General features: G+C 45.5%; 1 protein-coding gene across 6 annotated transcripts in view; it reads left to right on the top strand.

Annotated features, from left to right (window-relative positions):
* The window catches only part of DYNC1I1 (dynein cytoplasmic 1 intermediate chain 1), a 293,645-nt gene that overhangs the window by 251,974 nt on the left and 23,145 nt on the right, over positions 1-18,526 (top strand). The window lies entirely within an intron of this gene.

The raw sequence follows: 18,526 nt of genomic DNA, 5'->3' as shown, positions 1-18,526 counted from the left end.
AAATGATCAGTAGGTAATATACGAGGAGGGACCCAAAGAACGGAATTTACCTATAATGGATTGTGTCTTTATTCTTATACATTTAAATTTCAGTCACCTTCAAGGGCTCTCCATTGGATGCAATACATCTATTGAGATGCTTTTTCCACTGCTCAACAGTTTTTGAACCTATCAATTTTGATGCCTTTTAGGGCTTCTCCCATTTTTTTGTTTTGTTTTGTTTTACCTCTTCCACATCATCAAAACACTTCTCTCTGAGGACTTTTTTTCATATGGGGAAGCAAAAAAAAAGTCACTCAGGGTGAGATCCTGTGAATAGGGAGTGTGGGGGATGGGAGTCATGCCATTTTTGGTAAAACACTGCTGAACACTCCGTGTGATGTGGGCTGGTGTGCTTATAAATCACTCATCATGAAATGGGCAAATGCCTTGAAAGAATCTCCAAAAAAACTCACTGAAGCCAAGCGTGGCCTCTCCCAGAAACACTAGCTGGTCCACAGATCCTGGTGTGTTCCTAGAACACTCACCTAGTAGGGGAAGCCTGTACTACAGGGGGCCTGCCCTCCAAAAATAATTCCAGTGTTGTGAGGTCCTCCTCGTATATGCTTCTTGCCCTCATGCATTCCACACATAAGTAGTTATTGAACACTTACTGTAGCCCAGGTCCCAGAACATCACTGTGATGAACATGACCACAGTCCCCAGCTTCACGTACTGTCCATCCTTGTGGGAAGAAAAATGTGGAAACCAAAAGAAACAAACAAGCTCATCCTTACTATGCACACCAATTCTGTTCTGTACAGTTGCTGCAAATAATGAATTGGCAAATCCCCAACCCTTGCTTCTAGGAGAAATACTGTGTTCATTCCCTATAAGCCTCTGGTTACAACATTTCATCAACCAGTCAGTACATGATCTTATTTCATGTGTGTTTCTGTTTGGAGATACTTTAATACATATTGTTGGTTCATGGGTGTGGACTCCTGACCAACCCCTCACGTTGAAGGAAGGTTGCTGATACCAGTATTTTTTCAGTCAGGCACATCACAGCCTTCTAGGGACACTGGGCAGGACCTCAACACTCTGCTTGCAGGCCATTCTAAACAGAAAATTGCCAGCCCCAAAAGCACAGAAAACATGGCACCCCATAGGCCACAAAGAGGACATTTGTTTCACCAGGAGAGCCAAAACAGGAAGTAGAGTGTTGTCTTATTCCACCTCTGCTGGGGACAGGGGCACCAGATAGCTCACAGTTTTTGCCCCTCTGTCCTAATCCATGAAAAACTTCAAAATATTGACTTGGGGGTTACAAATAAATCCTAGAGAGTAGGAGAATATGGAATCCAAGAGCAAGGAGGATTTACTGTACATAAGAAATATCCGGCACTGACAGACACAACTACGAGCATGAAACAGGATTGGAGGTGGAGGAAGATTGGGCGTGGAGAGCTGCTGGAGGTGGGAGGCCAGGGCAGCCTTCCCTAAGGACAGGACACCTGATACACAGGAATCTAGGGCAGAGGAGGGGGCAGAAAGAGCAAGGTCTGAGTCTGTGGAGCAGGAGTGAGCTTGACTCAGTTTGTGTGAAGACCAAGATAGAGGCTTCCATGTTTGCTGGAGCACAGGAGATGCACTAGAAAGGTCATGCGGTCAGACAAGTCATAGTCTTGTGGGCCTAATAGAAGCTTGGATCTGTTCTAAGGGTAATGAAGGCTGGGCACGGCTGCTCACGCTTATAATCCCAGTACCTTGGGAGGCAGAGGTTCGAGACCAGCCTGGGCAACATAGCAAGACATCATCTCTAGAATAAATTTTAAAAAGAAATTAGCAGAGAAAATATACCCAGAGGAACTCAAAGCATTCTACAAAAGGATGTCTAAATACGCATGTTTATTGCAGCACTATTCACAATAGCAAAAACATGAAGCCAACCATGCTGCCCATCAAAACTGAACTGGATTTAAAAAATGTGGTACATATACACGATGGAATTTTACATAGCCATTAAGCAGGACAAATTTATGGACTTTACAGCAACTTGGATGGATTTAGAGTCTATAATGCTCAGTGATCTATCACAGAAACAAAAAACAGAGTACCACATGTTCTAACTCATAAGCAGACCCTGCGCATTTACCATAATGCTATAAGAAAGGGATTGGTGGTAGTGGGATATTACTGGGGTTGGGGAAGGGGACACAACATCAATAAGGGTACCTGATCTCAAATCAGCCAAAGTGGGAACTAAAGGGAGGCCCAAATTTTACCTGTACAATGTCCGCTTGCATACCTAATCCTGAATTGTACCCCACATCTTTAAAATAAAATATTTATTTTTAAAAAAGAATAAAATAATTAGCTGGGCATGGTTGCACATACTTATAGTCCCAGCTACTTGGAAGGCTGAGGTGGAAGGACCACCTGAGTCCAGCAGGTTGAGGCTGCAGTAGCTGTGATCATACCACAGCACTCCAGCCTGGGCAACAGAGTGAGATTCTGATCAAAATAAATAAATAAATAGTAATGAAGGCCAGGCACAGTGGCTTATGCCTGTAACCCTAGCACTTTGGGAGGTTGAGGTAGGAGGATAACTTGAGTCCAGGTGTTCAAGTCCAGCTTGGGCAACATAGCAAGACTTCATCTCTACACAAAAAATTTTAAATGACCTGGTGTGGTAACACATATCTACTTGGGAGGCTGAGGCAGGAGGATCGCTTCAGCTCAGACCACAGAGTAAGACACCAACCCTCCCCAAAAAAGTAATGAGAAGCCATTGAGGATTTTAAAATATATTTGAGCTGTAGCTTACAGCTCTTAAACAATTTTCAACCCCCTCACCAAGGTTTACAGATTAAATTTAATCTCAGAAAATACTTTGAGTGAAAGTACTTTAAGTGAACTATGTTACCTTAGTGGGACAAGTGACACATCTCTGAAATTGCAGCGCTATACACAGTGTACTTATGGAACTGACTTCTGGGGTCACCGTTCTTTCAGGTTCAGCTGCTTCCATGACCCTATGCTGGGTGACGGCTGCAAGAACAACCTTCTCTGGCACATACATGTGTTCCTTCCTATTCATGCTTCCTTGGTGAGGTGTTTCTTCCCTAATCTGTCACGACTCGCTGTCTGCCTCTCTGTCTCTCTCTCTGTCTCTTTGTGTCTCTCTCTGCCTCTCTGTTTGTCTCTGTCTCTTTCTCTGTATCTGTCTCTCTGCATCTGTCTCTCTCTGTCTCTGTCTCTGGCTGTTTCTGTCTTTCTGTATCTGTCTCTCTCTCTATCTCTCTGTCTGTTGATCTCTGTCTGTCTTTCACTCTGTCTGGTTCTCATCTCAGTCTGTCTCTCTCTGTCTGTCTCTATCTCTCTGTCTTTCTCTGTCTCTGTCTCTCTCTCTCTCTCTCTCTCTCACACACACACACACACACACACACACACACACACACACACACACAGTTTATCAATTCACTGTGGAATGTAAGGTTTCAGTTCTGACTCTTCCTAGAATCCAAAGACCACACTCGGCACCTTCTCCTGGCTTTCCGGGACAGGCACACAGGGACTTCTTGCCATGTCAGGGCACGCATTGAGACCCACTGGCTTCCCAAGGCGGATGATAACCTTTTGGGTTTCATTTCTGTCTGCCCAGTTGGAGTCCTCGAGTCTTGGCCAGAAGCCCTGGCCTGGATGCCCAATGGTCCTGGGAGGGCAGCCAGACTATCTGCTGGACTGAGAATTCAGCTCTGCCTGTGGACCCAGGGCCTGGCCCGAATCTGGGTGCATGGAGAGAGGAGAGTGTCTTTTCCAGACCCGAAGTGCAGCAAGGTGGTTTCCAGTCTGCATCAACATGTTCGTGTCAGGTCTATCCAACTCGGTTTTGCAGAACTGTGTTCCCAGTGATGCAGGGAGCGTGTCTACTGGAAACAGCATGTTATGGTTGTTTGTTAATGACCTCCGGTTTTCCTTATGGGGAGTTTTGTTAACAAAGGGAAATGTAGCAAATAAAATACTTTCTTTTTTTTCTTTTGTTTAACAATGGGAATGGGAACCCTTGCAGTAAACTGTCAAAACCAGGCTATAGATATTGGTTATTGTAGCATCATTAATTTTCTGTAAAAATGAGTTAGTCACTGTGGCAATCAGGCACATTCTTCTGCTCTCCCGTGTTGGGGCTTTTAAACAGAACCTTCTTCTGGCTGTTTGATGGATCCTATTGTTCAGAGAAATGTAGAAACTATTCAGAAATTCTCCCAAGTTTTCCCACCTCAGGAAACTGTGCAGGTAATTACCCTTAAGGTGCTGATAAGGAGAGTAGGCAGGGCTGCCATGAGTGGGCGGTCAGCCTGAGAGAGGGGACTACCTTCAGGACCCCTGGACCATGGCAGGCTGCCCACCCACCCCCTAGATGGCAGAGCCTTCTTCTGCTCTCTCGCCTACTCCCTTTCCTGTCACCCTCTGGCCCCCTTTCCTAAAATAAAGTTTGCAAAGGGTGACAAGATTAAACCCAACTACACCCTAAACTCGAGTACAGAAGCCTTATTCTGTCTTAGAGAAAAATAGCTCCACCTCCAGGCAAAGACAATGGCTGGATGGGTGGAACCCTGTGTCTCCTGGTTCTGGAGGCAAGGAGTCCAGGAGTGCCCTCGGTGCTGGTTCCCAACCCCCACCTCCGCGCTCCGTGGCTGCAGGCGATGCGTTCCCCAGGTCTCCCATCCCTCTGGACGCCTCTGTGCCCTCACCTCCTCTTCTTATGAGGACACCAGTTCCACAGGATTAGAGCCCAGCCATCAGACTGCATTGAAACGCCATGACCGCCTTGTATCCAAGGACAGTCCTGTTCTGAGGCCCTGGGGGGTCAGGACAGCAACATGTGATGGGGATGTAATTATACCACAAGACCTAAGGACAGACCCGTGGCTATGGACAAGTAATGAGCATCCTGCCAGCACCCCCAACCCTGGCTGACTCCTGGGGCAGCAGGACACTGGGTGACTAAGATTCTGAGGGCAAGTAGGAGGGCAGTTGAAGGCACATGGCTCATGAGAGAGGGGCTTGCTGGTGCTGAGTGCAGACCCTCTCGTGACCGTCTTCAGAGGACATTTACTGACTGGCACATGGTGCCTTGGGGCTGGGGGTGGGGGTGTGAACTCAGGATCCTGCAGAGTCTGTGCTCATGTCCAAGTACCATGGTTCTTTCCCAGGTAGAAGAGTCTGAATCTTTCTCTCCCTCTCTCCCTCCCTGTCTTCCACCTTCCCTCTCTACCTCATCTTCTCTTCCTCTTCATCTCTCCTTCCCTCTCTCTATCCCTCCTTCTCTCCCCTCTCCCTTTCTCCCCCTCCTCCCTTCCTCTCCGTTCCTCCCTCCCTCTCCCTCTCTCCCTCCCTCTCTCCCTCCCTCTCTTCCTCCTTCCCTCTCTCCTACCTTCTCCCTTCCTCTCCATCTCTCCTTCCCCCTCTCTCTTTCTTCTACCATCCCTCCCTCTCTCCCTCCCTCTCTTCCTCCTCCCCTCTCTCCTACCATCTCCCTTCCTCTCCATCCCTTCTTCCCTTTCTCCCTCTCTGTACCTCCCTTCCTTCTTCTCCTTTTCTCACCCTCTCTCCCTCCCTCTCTCTCTCCATCTTCCTCCCTCCCTCTCATCCTCCCCCCCATCTCTCTCTATTTCTGTCTCTCTCTCCAATTGAAATTTATTTGTTTCAGGTACCCACTGATGCTTTTAGTCTAAGTTTTGTTGGTTTTTAATGAGATAAAATCCATCAGATACTGTATTCTCTGCCTGTGGTACATGGAAAATTCCTTGGTGTTTTTTTGTTTTGGGGGGGTTTTTTTGAGTTTAGTCTCACTCTGTCGGCCAGACTGGAGTGCAGTGGCACGCTCTCGGCCACCGCAGCCTCAACTGCTGGGCTCCGACGATCTTTCCGCCTCAGACTTCCAAGTAGCTGGAACTACAGGCGCGTGCTACCATACCCGGCTAATTTTTGATTTATGTAGAGACGAGGTCTCACCAAGTTGTCCGGGCGGGTCTTGAACCCGCAGGCTCAGGCAATCTACTTGTCTTGGCCTCCCAAAGTGCTAGGATTACAGGCTGAGCCACCAAGCCCAACTGGAAAATCCCTTGTAAATATTCCACTGTCCAGTTCCCTAGAGGCCTACTTTCCATGCAAATTTCCTGCTCAAGATCGCACCTGACCCATGACCTGGACTCCAGCCCTGCCCCTTACTTGACCTGTGGCCTGGGCTCTGGCCTGTCCCTCACCTGACCCGTGACCTGGACGCTGAGCCTGCCTCTCATCTGACCCGTGGCCTTAACTCAGGCCTGTCCCTCTCCTGGCCCAACACCTGTCCTAGGGCCTGGACTCAGGCCTGCCCTTGAGCAGTTCCAGGCCTGTGCTTTCACTGTCCACTTGACCTGAGTGTCACCTCCAGAAACTCAGATGTGCCCTGCTTAAAGTACAGATGAGACCCCCTCCCTTCCTCTATTTTTCTTCTGCTTTCTGCTTATTTTGGAGTATTTGTCATTCTATCATCATCCCAGAAGAGCTGAAATAACTCTTATGAGTGTTAAACAGCCCTGACTCTATTTAGCGCCTAGCACATGGATCAAAGCATGTTTAATCAGTCAGTAGCTCATTGCAGCAAAAAGTCTTATCTATATATTCAAGACTTTGCATAACGTGCCATGCCCTGTCCTACCCAAACCAAAATTATTATTTTACCATCATCATCATCATCATTATTATTATTATTATTTTGAGCTGGAGTCTCACTCTGTTGTCTAGACTGGAGTGCAGTGGCATGCTCCTGGCCACCGCAGCCTCGACCTGCTGGGCTCTGGCGATCCTTCTGCCTCAGCCTTCCAAGCCAGAACTACAGGCACATGCTACCATGCCTGGCTAATTTTTGACTTATTGTAGAAACGATGTCTCACCAAGTTGCCTGGTGGGTCTTGAATCCACGGGCTCAGGCAATCCACTCGCCTCAACCTCCCATAGTGATGGGATTACAGGCTGAGCCACTGAGCCTGGCCCATTATTATTATTTTTGAGTCAGGGTCTCACTCTGTCACTCAGACTGAAGTGCGATGGCATGATCATGGCTCACCACAGCCTCAGCCTTCTATGCTCAGGTGATCCTCCTACCTCAGCCTCCTGAGTAGCTGGGATTACAGATGCACCCCACCATGCCTGGCTAATTTTTTAATGTTTTGTAGAGATAGGGTCTTGCTATGTTGCCCAGGCTGGTCTAGAATTCTGGGGCTGAAGCAAAGATTCTCCCACCTCGGCCTCTTAAAGTGCAGGGATTACAGGTGTGAACCATTGCATCTGACTATTTTTGCTATTTCTTAGGACAGATCCTCAGAGTCCACTCGTCTGTGCCCACCTCTCTCCTGGAAGCGCCACACAGACTGACAGTGCTGGAGTTTTGCATGTTTTCTTTCCCCATCTTGAATGTCTTCCTCAGCACCTATCAAAGTCTATGCACCTTTCAAGGCAGGTGTCCTCACCTGTCCTAGATAATACCTTCCTTGACCACATCAGACCATGGTAACCACCAACACACCACCATCGCTCCAGTCTTCAAATTCCTCTGGCACCTAACATCTGTACCGCAGAATTCAGCACCTGGCTGCAGGCTTGTCCTCTCACTCTAGTATAAACAAGGCAGCCAGCCAGTCTGTTTTCCAGTGACTTGCAGACATGGTAAATTCCTCCCTGAGTTTTCCCAGGATTGTGTCTTTGAGGAGGAATTTATATTCTTCCTTTCTTCAGACAGTGAAATCTGGGTACCTCCTTGTGATCCAATGTGTTTTCCCTTTTGTCTTAGTTATCAGGAAATTGAGAGCTGTGTCAGGACCAGATTGTAATAATCAGCTTATCTCAGGATCCTGGTAATAGCTATCTATTCTACCTGCCTTCCTTAGAACTCTGTTGTGTGTTTGTTCTTAATTTTGCAGTATATTTAGCTTGTAAGACTCCATAAATCCTCTTGGAACAAAGTGAGAACATAGATCCCCAAATAAGCAATATTCTCTTATTATTGCATAATTCTCATTTTCCTACCTGGATATTTGGTGCTTGAGAAGAGAACCAGATCTTGTATTTCTTTTGATTGCTCAAAGTAGAAAGCATGTGTTAGGTCCTCAATAAATCATTGTTGATGGATTAATACTCTTGGATATCCTAACTGAAATGTGTGCTTTGTGAAAGTAAGTTAGAGTATTTTCAACCTCTCCGAAAATAACGTTGTTCTAACAAAGGACCATTGCACTGTCTATCTCTGCTGCATTTGTGGTAAATTTTCAAAATATCGGAAGAAAAACACAATGAAAATCAAAAGTTTAGGTTTTAGCTATTATGGCATCTAGGTGTAATATTTACAACAGTCCAGAGGATTAACAGAATCAATATCGGACTGCCAGTAACACTTCCCAGATGACAGCCTGAATTTTCCCCAACCCCCTAGCCCTGCTGGCCGCCTCTTTCAATGAGCTGGACACTCAGGTGGTATCTGGCTGAATTTTTCTTCCCTATCCCCATCTCATTCTCCTTCCTAACATAAGATAGCAAACATTAAAATTGGCTTTCAATAAAACTACCTGTGCCAGCCATCAAATTCTTTTCTTTCTTTCCTTTTTTCTTTTTTCTTTCTTAAGCTCACCCAGGGAGAATACTCCAGCTTTGAAAGAAACCACAAGAATGCAATCATAAAGTCACCTCCAGACTCGGCCTGTGTTCACACTTCCTGTCCCCTTCCACCACCTCTCCCCCACCCCTTCACACATCCATCCACCAACACATGCCTGTGGCTGCTAAATATTTATACAGACATGTGTGAATAACTCATGAAAGTACACTCACTTTTGAGACTTAAAAGTCGCTGGCTGATGGGGCTTTACCATCTTGCAAGACATAAGGGCTTGGTGAGTCCCTGCCCCTGCTCCTTTAACCGAAGTGGAAAGGGCTACCTTTGCATTTTAATGATATACTACAGGAGTTGCTTTCCAAACCTTCCCCTTCTAAGACATAGTGTTGGGGACAGAGACAGAGAAAGAGGGACAGAAAGAGGCAGTGGGAGAGGGGAAGGGGGAGAAGGGGAGAAGAGAAGAGAGGGAGAGGGGAAGAGGAGGTAGAAGAAGAAAGAGAGAGGAGGGAGGGAGAGAGGGAGAGAGGGAAAGAGACAGAGAAAGAAAGAGGGACAGAAAAAATGAATGAGAAAAACAGATAGAACTGTCTACACAATCAAATGATTCAAAGATTCCACCCTACCCCCAACCCCCTGCTCTAACCTGTGTTTTATGTCTAATGGTGGAAGATAAATTAAAACTCATCTTCAGCTGGGCGTGGTGGCTCACGCCTGTAATCCCAGCACTTTGGGAGGCAGAGGCAAGAGGATTGCCTGAGTCCAAAGGTTCGAGACCAGCCTGGGCAACTTGGCGAGACCTCGTCTCTACAATACATCAAAAAATGAGCCGGAGCCGGGCTCAGTGGCATAGGCTGTAATTTCAGCACTTTGGGAGACCAAGGTGAGTGGATTGCCTGAGCCCGCGGGTTCAAGGCCAGCCCAGGCAACTTGGCAAGACCTTGTCTCTAAAATAAATAAATAAATAAATAAATAAATAAATAAATAAATAAATAAATAGTCAGGCATGGTAGCACATGCCTGTAGTTCCGGCTACTCAGATGGTTGAGGTGGAAGGATCGCCAGAGCCCAGCAGGTCAAGGCTGCGGTGGCCGTGAGTGTGCCACTGTACTCCAGCCTGGGTAACAGAGAGAGACTCTGACTTAAACAAACAAACAAACAAGCACAGAAACAAACACCAAAACACTCATCTTCATCTCCAAAAGACCTGTTTTTTGGACAAAGAAACTGTGGGTCCCTCTTGAGCAGCCGCCTGTGATGCAGCCTTGTAATGGCCCATGGCAGGTGGTGAACATGAGGCTGTTCCTGTGGATTCTCCCAGGGTCCAGAATCGCCTCAGCTCACCTTTAGCTCATGTTTGCTTCTTGAATAGAAAGCAATTTCCACTTGGCTTCCGTGAAACCGAACAAGGAAGCAAATCTTCTGCAAAACAGGGAGCGTGTTAAATAGATGCTACATTTGAACAAAGTATTTTGAACTTCTATTTGTGATTTTGCATGCTAGTTCTCTCCCCCATGAAAATAAATGCAAGTATCAGCTGTATTAATCTTACATATGACACAAAAGGTACATTATGTGTAACACCAGGAGGCGTAGGTGTGCAGTACTACAAGACTCTCCTTGGCTCTTTGAAAATGTGATATAGACAGACACACAGACAGGTAGGTAGGTAGATGGTCAATTGGCACAAGAACTAGGATTGGCAATCTAGGTAATTTTGGCATTCAATTTTAAACCTGTTTGCCAGCACAAATTTGGGCATTTGGATATATGATTTTTTGGAAAAAACTAACATTAGTCTAGATGTTATGTTTACTAAATGTGGTGAGATCACTAATGTCAGGTTAGATTTAGAAACTGGCCAGCGATAGTCTGAGCTTTTGAGAAATACATATGAAGGTGGAGTCAAGGTGCAATACACGGATCTGAGTTTGTTTCTGTTTTTTTAAAACCTTTGTAATATCTATATGTATAATTATGGATATATTTAATGTCTTACTATCAGTGATATGGTTTGTAGCCAAACTCTGCCATAGAGGTTGGCAGTTAAGGGGCAGAGTAGAAACATTTTGCCACTGAGCTTATTCACTGATAAATTGCAGGAATCAAATTTGACATTAAATAAGTCAAAAGTCAACATCACGGCCCGAGCCTGCACAGGCCACCTTCCCTGCTCGTTCTAGCGTTTCGAGGCTTCCAGGCACCAATAAGGCCACACATCCACCGTTTCTCAGTCCAGTCCATTCCTGTCTCTGCACACCCCTAATCCTTAAACCTGACGTCCACCTCTTCCCTTTGGCCTTCGGATGCAGTGCCCATCAACCTGACCTTCGTAGATGTGAAGAACGCTTCTTGATTTAGTATCTGAGCGGTTTCATGACTTATCTGTGAGATACCCTTCTACCTGAGTGGCTTCGTGTTGGCTATGAAACCATTCAGCCATGGCAGAAACAGAGTTAGCAACCAAATAAAAATAGAAATAGAGGCCAGGCATGGTGGCTTATGCCTGTACTCCCAGTAATTAGGGAGGATGAGGTGGGAGGATCACTCGCACCCAGGAGCTCAAGAACAGCCTGGACAAAATAGCAAGACCTCATCTCTACAAAAAATTAAATAATAATAATAATAATACGCTGGGCATGATGGCACATTCCCATAGTCCCAGGTACTAAGGAGGCTGAGGTGGGAGGATCATCTGAGCCCAAGAGGTCAAGGATACGGTGAACTGGGATGGTGCCCCTGCACTCCAGCCAGGGCGACAGAGTGAGACCCCAATTCAAAAAGAAAAGGAATAGAGACAGCAAGAGGGTCTCTCTTGAACCTGCTGACCTCTGACTGCCTCGTGATTCCCAGAGGGAGTCTGTCTGTCCAGAATGAGACGGCCAGGCAGGAGAGCAGTCCCTTAGCTGCACTAACAGGCCAGCTTGCTGAACTTGGGTTGGGAGACACGCTGACCCCTGGCCTGCCTCAACCCCTGGAGCCACAGTGGGCAAGGGGCAGTGGGAGGCAGCCCAGAGGCCTTCTCAATGACTCCAGGCACATTTGCACCGTTGGAATGCCCATTTTGAAGGGGAGCCTTCAGGAGAGCTGAAATTCGCAAAAACCCTGCCAGGGCGGAAATTCTCCTTCATGAATTCAGCAAAGCTGGTAGCTTCTCCATGGAGCAAAGCACTCCCTGCTAGTCAGAACCTGTGAATATGTATACATTCTTTTCCATGGATAATTAGCCTCCTTATTGGCGGCGCCTCCTGGATTAGGGGATTCTTCCATGCAAATAAGCAGTCGAGGAAGGCAGCACAACAAAGCTTACCTTTCATGTGGCTTCAGGACGTCTTCACAAAAGCTCCACCTTGCCAGGAAGCAACCGTTACATGCCTGGGTTCCTATAACTTTCTTTCACATTGTTTTATATTCATCAATTCAAACTAAAGTCCTTGTGTATTTTTGGTTGATGCACACAACAACAAACAGACCCACTATGCAGACTCTATTGAGCATAGCTCACCCAGGCCGGGCACCGTGGCTCACACCTGTAGTCTAGCACTTTGGGAGGCTGAAGTGGGAAGATTGCTTGAACCCAGGAGTTTGAGACCAGCCTGGGCCACATAGCAAGATCTCATCGCTACAAAAATAAAATAAAATAAAAATATAGCTGGGCATGGTAGGGCATGGTAGTGATCCCAGCTACTCAGGAGGCTGAGGCAGGAGGATCTCCTGAGCCCAGGTGGTCGAGGCTGCAGTGAGTAGTGATGGTACCACTGCACTCCAGCCTGGACGACAGAGTAAGACTCCAAATCACCACCCCCTAAAAAAGAATAGCTCACCCACATTGTTTATGTCTAATTTTAAATTTCTGACCACCATGGAAACAGGTAAAGATAGCATTTAGGGATCATAGGTATTGTTTAAAGATTAGCCATAGAAGTGAAGATAAACATCGAATACTCTGTACATGAGAAGGATCTCAAATTGTGAATAAAGTTTCCCAGTGAAAGTACCAGATTCATAACACCTCCTTCGGGCCAAGAGAGTTGGCTTTTTGGTTTGGTTTGTGAGTTTTGGTTTATTTGTTTGTTTAAGCACTTTCTTTTTATGGCAAAGAAATCCATTTTTATGTGAGCCTGAAGTTTGGGGTCCTTTTGGTGGTTTTTTAAAAAGAGATATTGTGGTCTCACATTTTAATGTTTCCTGGAAGAACTAGCTAGCTATTTATTTTACTTACTTCTCAGGAACCCACATGACAGCTTTTGAAGGACACTTTATTATTATTCATTGTTTATTATTTTGGTCATCACTTTTCCCAACAGGATATAGTTTTCAAGGTAAGATTTTTGTGTTCTCCTTTTATTTCAGATTTAAAATTTAGAAATGTTACTTTTAATTTTCTCCCCCTTCTCCACCACCCATGCTGCACCCCTGCCACACACCCCTCCTCTCCTAAAGGTATTTTCGTGGTTAGCGTAAACGTTTCGACTGAGTCAGCTTTGAGCGCAGATCATTTAGAGACAAACACAACCTCAAGAACCAGTGTTCGGCAGTGTTAAGAGACATTTTAACACAGACCTTCCTATTCACCAGCCCTCAAAACACTGGGTCCTCCTGGGATGCCTAGCGGTGCCTGATAAGAGGAGAATAAGCAACAGGGAAGTTGCCATTATATTCTCCAGATGGGACGTAGCGCATTTCGGGCATCAGAAATAGAAACTCATCTCTTTTGAAATCATTTCGTCGTTAACATGTCGGGAAAGTCTGCAGATTGATTCATTTTTCTGAAGTATATTTATAAAATTAAAATTCTAAAGATCAAGTCTTTACTATGAAACATTGATGGATGCTGTAAGGTCTCATTTTTTTTTATTAACAGATTTCATTACCTCCCTCTTTTATGTGAACTTAATATTTTGTATTCCTTTTCCAATTGATCAAATAGGAGGTCTATTATTACTTTCACAGTTTTAAATATGTCATTAAAAACCACGCTGGTGCATTGTTATGTGTATGTTTTAATGAAATACAAAATAAGAAAAAAATGACTGTGATTTGAACTTCACAAAACATCAAAGAAGATGGCTTTAACTCTCATGCCTGCCTTTGAATAGTGCTTTGGAAAGCACTTTCACATATGCTGTTCCACTCTGCCTCACCCAGGGGCCACACAGCACTTCCTGGAGTGGCCAGAGAATCACAAAGCTCACAAGAGCCCTGAGGTCAGTGGCTCCAGTGTCTCGTCTTACAGATAAGAAAACTGAGACCCAGGGAACTGCAGTCTATTTTCCCAGGTCTGTGGTATTTCGTTTCCTCCCATGACCTTGTCTACTCCCTGCAGTAACCCCGTCTTGTGGATGCAATAGCGGTGGTCCCTCACCCAGAGTCATGCTGACCTTCAGGGAGCTGGACCTAGATGGGTGCCTCTGTCTATACTGCATTCTCTCTGCATGTGGCCACTGCCCACCTGCTGCCCAGTGAGCCATCCCCACCATGTGTCTGGATTTCAGGAGAGAAGGACTTCTGTCCCTCTCCCAAGAGCTAGGGACTCCTGTGGATGTATGGATAGCATCCTCGGGGACACTAACAATAGACTCAGATATGAAATGAGCATTCTGGCCGCATTGTGTTTTAACTGTTTCTACGAGGTGCGTAGTATGTGTTTAGTAAATGCCAGTGGATTGAATGGGGGAGTGGAGATGACAGGTCTATTGTTTTCCTGAAGGACTGGAGGTTATTGCTATATTTTCTAGAAGGACTACAAGGGGGATGAAAAAACCCTGGAATTTATGCTGAGTACGGTGGCTCATGCCTGTAATCCCAGCACTTTGGCAGGTGGAAGCGAGAGGATTGCCTGAGCCCATTGGTTTGAGATCAGCCTAGGCAACTTGGTGAGACCTTGTCTCTACAATAAATAAAAAAATAGGCAGGTGTGGAAGAGCACACCTGTGGTTCCAGCTACTTGGAAGCCTGAGATAAAATGATCACCTGAGCCCAGCAGATAGCGGCTACAGTGACTGTGAGCATGCAGCCTAGGCAACAGAGTGAAACTCCGACTCAAAAAAACAAAAACAAAAACCAACCCAGAATTTATTTGTAAAAAATTGTGTGTTTATTCTTCCATGTTTATACTTCAATCACCTTAAAAGTACTCTCCGTTGGATGCACTATACCTATCAAGACGCTTTTTCCACTGCTCAAAACAGTTTTTAAACTTGTCAATTTTGATGCCTTTCAATGCTTCTGTTGTTTTTTGTTTCACCTCTTCCACATTGGCGAAACATTTCCCTTTGAGGATTTTTTTCATTTGGGGATAAAAAAATAACTTGGGATGAGATTTGGTGAATAGGGAGGGTGGTGCACGGGGGTCATGCCATTTTGGGGAAAAAACTGCTGAACACTCAGTGCAGTATGGGCAGGTGTGTTGTCATGGTGGAAGAACCAGTCACTGTTTACCACAACTTGGGACATTTCTTCCGCAAATTGCGACACAGCCTTCCAAAACTTCCAGATAAAAACTTTGGTATCTGGAGGAGCAAATTTCGAGTGTAGTGCAGGGGGCCCACCTTCCAAATGATAATTCTGGTTTTCTTGAGTCCCCCTGAAACAGCCAGGAAAAATCTGAGGCCAGATCCAATCAACTCTGACCTTGTGGCCGGGACAGTTGCTAACTTGCCTGAACTATCATTTTCTTCTCTGTAAACACCATCTAACTTACAGAGGTTTTACACGGATTAGAAGAGACAATGTGCACAGAGAGCAGAGCACACAGCAGACACCTGGCAAATTGCCTTCTGCTGCCCTCGTGCCTGGGAGGTGACTGGGTCGCTTCTCTGCTCCGTGGAGACCAGAGTGTTAAGATCAAGCTGGGCTGTGCCGGACACTTGAGTGTTGTCGGAGCAGCCTTGGACGTCAGCCTCAACACGGGTGTCACTTTATTCACTGGCCTGTGCCACATAGACAGTAGGTTGTGTGACAGTGCAGTTTTCTTTGGCCTTTTTCTTTGACAGTGTGCTGATGCCACACGTGGCATTGGAACACAAGCAGGTGGAGGGGTTTTGCCTAATGAAACTTGATTGCTTTGAAAAATGTTTTCTATAGCAGCAGGCTGAGAAGCGATATTTAGTTTACTGTATGGTCTTGAGTATTTTGCTGAGTAAATATTTAAAATCCTAAAGCTTCTGTGGCATTTAATAGACACAAATAATATTAGAGGAATCCTTCTGAGAATCATTGGTCAAAATGTGCCCCCTCTGGCCTCTGCAAGTCCTGTAGCTTTCTAAACTCGGTAGTGGTCGTGTGTAATATGTTTGCCAATCCAGAAATTCATGTCTCGTAAATTCAAAACCAGAATCTTTAGAACCTGGTGCTTCTTATCTCTTTTATGAAAATATTAATGTCTTATTATATATATGGGTTTACCATAAAATCTTTTCTATTAAGCATTTAAGACAGACTTTGAATCAGATTTCAGATTACCCCTTGAGCCTGAATAAAATAGAATGATAAAATCCCTTTATTGAAGAAAGTACAATTGGTATTCAGTAGCACTGTTGTAAGAGTGGCATTCGCCTGTGCTCATGGCTCGTGCCTGGGGGGAATCAGTGGTTCACAGATGTCAACTCACTGGGCACTTCGATCCCAAGTTCCATCGATCCTGATCAAGATTTTCTCAGCTGCGAACCTATAAAGGTTAAACAAAGCCTTTGGAAATATGAGCCCTTCTCCCTTCTCCCTCACATACACATGCACTGTAGCCTGGAATTCCTTGTGCACTGACTTTTACAAGGCAGAGCTCAGTCGGAAGTGAAGGATGTCAGGAAGCCGGAGAAAGGCAGGAGAACAATAGCCTTTCCACTGAGAAGCGCAGATGCCGGTTTTGGTACCACGAACAATAGCACTTATTTCCAGATGTTTAAAAAGTGAAATCTCTAGAAGGTACTGCAATTTGGATTAAATTTCTCAGAGAAGAAACTACTGAAAGGAAAAAGAAAAGAAACAGAACACTAAAGATTAACAGGACAATTTATTAGGGGAATTAACGTATCAAATAATATTGGCTCTTTAGAAAATGCCTGTTGAAAGCTGATGTTCTCTCATTTGATCTGAGCAAGGAGCGCAGCTGCGTTTCGCGTTTCTTGCATGTCCCTGTGAGTGTGCCTTGGCCTCCTCCTCCTCAGATAGACTGCCAGCCAGATTACTGGGGACACTGAGAATTGACTTTTTAAAGCTTGTGTAACTCTTCAACACTCTGACTTTAAGACAAAATGTGTTATTTATGTTCTTTCATAAATAGTGACTGGCTGGGTATAAAAGCAAGAATTTGCTGTGGGAATAATCTTCTGCCAAAAGTTAGAATTTAAATATTTACAAGTGGCCAGGGAAGGGCTGGCTGCTTCACACTTACCTTTTAAAAAATATTAATAAGGAAAAAGGACACAATTATGCTATTTTCGGGTGTCATTGGATACTTAGATTTTTGGAGAAAGTAGTTTGAATAATTTAATTCAAACAATGAGAGGCAGAAAGAAGCTAAGGAAGTAGGTAATAAGCAAATAATGTTGATTCTAAATCACACCGCAGGCATGAGGTACAATGCCTATTTTGGCATAAAAGAACTACAAGATAACAAGACATGAAACTATAAGGCGAACATCCAGTTAGTCATTCTGCTATCTCAAAGGTCACATACTCCTTTTCAAATTACTCCCTCCCTCAGACCATTTTTGAATTAAAAATAAGGCATGTCACACACACATACACACACACCATGGCCCCTCTAAAATCCGCTGTGTTGTTTTCATGAGTTAAAATCTTGTTCACGTCTAAGCAGTGATTTTTAAATGTCAAAGTAATATAGTCATGGCAAGAGAGGTCACGCTTACAAAAGTCAAAATAATGCAGTCATGGGAAGAGTGGTCACAGTTCTGATCTGAGCACACTTCTGCGTGATATTTAGGCCCCGAAGTTGTATTGTTTTCATCCAGTCTTTCTCGCATGGTTTGGTGCATTTCACACTCAGCTGATGCTCACTTGGGGTGTCTGCTCCAGTTTGGAGACGGCTCCCTGCAGATGCCCAGTGCAGAAAGGCCTGGGTGGCGCTCTTGTGTGTTGTCTTGTGGGGATCTCGCGCCTCTGGCCTGTGCAGGCATTCCGGGGAACAGGGAGTGGGAACAGACAGCTGACTGGATGAAGAAGACACTGGGGGAAGACTCCCATTGTTTAGATTTCTGTCAGAGGATATAAGAATACTTAATTTCTTTTATCTCTAGGGCTTTCATTATCATTTAAATTTCATTTTACATTAATTGATCAGGGATTAGTCAAGCCATTATGCAGAAATTAGAATAAGACAAGCCAGATGGAATGAATTATTCATGAAGTCCAATTACGTTTTATTTCTGGTGTACTTTCAAACTTGCCTCTGACTTCTGTGCTATTTTGATGTGACAATATTCGCTGGAAATCAAGAGTGCCATTTTAATTTCCCGCACCCCTCTGGAGTGGAAGCATTTGTATGCGATGGGGGTATGCTCGGCCTCTCCCCCCACCCCCGAACATGCATTTTAGGGAACTCGCAGATACTGGGGGGTCTTGAAAACACAGCTCATTTTCTACGGAGGTTTGGGGGCCCTGCGGCGACCCACACCGGCCCGCCTGAATTGTGGGCCCGACCCTGCGTAGGGGACGGGGTCTTGGGGTCACATGTCCACGCCCTGGGGTAGCGGCGACCCCCCGCTGAAATACGTGTCCCCGCTTCCCGCCGCCCGGGAGCCCTTACAACGTGGCCTGGAGCCGGGCGGGGAGCGGCAGCCGCTGCAGCTGCACGCGGAGCCCACGAGGTGGCAGGGGCGGCCTTCCTGCGAGGCCGGCGGCCGGCCACCCGGCCTCCGGGGCCCGCGCTGG

The sequence above is a fragment of the Carlito syrichta genome, unplaced genomic scaffold (genome assembly GCF_000164805.1).
Source record: "Carlito syrichta isolate Samal-C Ts95f unplaced genomic scaffold, Tarsius_syrichta-2.0.1 Scaffold316198, whole genome shotgun sequence".
In the NCBI taxonomy this organism is placed as follows: Eukaryota; Metazoa; Chordata; class Mammalia; order Primates; family Tarsiidae; genus Carlito; species Carlito syrichta.
This window is presented reverse-complemented; position numbering and strand designations above follow the sequence as displayed.